We start from the raw sequence: 1,230 nt of genomic DNA, 5'->3' as shown, positions 1-1,230 counted from the left end.
CTGAGATTTTCGAAAATCGGGTAAATTTTCTCCCTCATATTTTCTTCTTTCTGGTTTTCCCTCAATATTTTTATATTTTTATTTTATTTTAGAAACCGGTCAACATGCACAAACCAAATCAAACATAATGCACAAGTAGCACATAAGATGCATCAGGATGGTCTTGTAATTTCGGGTACACCTGTCCTAGACGGACCCAACCCCTATGTTGAGTCCCCAAAGTCAAATGCATATGATGCAAACAAACGTTCCTACTAGGGATCCGGCATGAGGCTATGTTATTCTAGGTTTAAATCCTAAGGGGAGTATTTTAGACCTGGCTTACCCAAGCGGACAGCTCGAGCCGAGGTGGGGGTAACGTACCGGGAGCACGAAAGTCTACCCGGCCTAGTTACTGACCCAGCCTCGTTCTAATTGGTATGACTTCTAACAGAAAAGTGGGTCACGCGTACGTGTGCACCATAAATTCAGAAGACTCAAAAGGGAGGTGTAAGAAGACAATTTAATACAGTTCAAATAATATCAAAGCGGTAAATAAGCGACAATTAGTACATTAGACCCAAAAATACATTAATAACATCAAATCAATAAAGCCAAGTATAAATCATCTTATAAGCTCGAATTCTGAACCCCGAACCAGAGATTCTGGGTTCGTACCCCAGCAGAGTCGCCAGAGCTGTCACACCCCCTTTTTTCCCACGCAACCCTTATTACGAGGTTGAGTTAGAAGAGTTTTTTCAATTAAAGTGACGTTTTGAAAAGGGATTATTTATTATTCAGAGTCGCCACTTGGAATTGAGTTTTGGTGTTCCAAGTCACCTTTTATTGAATCCCTTATCAAAAGGAAGATTTGACTCCTAATTTATGGTTTACGAAAATAGAAGACTGAGTAAGGAATTCTGTTGACTGAGGGGAAGGTGTAAGGCACCCCTCGAGTCCCGTGGTTCTAGCACGGTCGCTTTATTGACTAATGTAAGGCTTAAATCAATTTTTAGTTATTCTTGTATTTTATTGATTATGGCTTATTTATTACCGCTTAATTAATTATTATATTTTTATTAATTGTGTTCACCAAGATGCGGTACGCACACAAGGTACTTCTTTGAAATTAAATGTTAAACAAGGTACGGAATGTACACATTGTCAAAATATAATTATTTTGAATTTAAAGGTATCAAGACGCGGGAATGCACACATGATCCTTTTATTACTTAAGCATATCAATCCAAG

The sequence above is a fragment of the Nicotiana tomentosiformis genome, chromosome 3 (genome assembly GCF_000390325.3).
Source record: "Nicotiana tomentosiformis chromosome 3, ASM39032v3, whole genome shotgun sequence".
NCBI classification, from domain to species: Eukaryota; Viridiplantae; Streptophyta; class Magnoliopsida; order Solanales; family Solanaceae; genus Nicotiana; species Nicotiana tomentosiformis.
The sequence above is the reverse complement of the archived record's forward strand: the minus strand, read 5'-3'. Positions refer to the sequence as shown.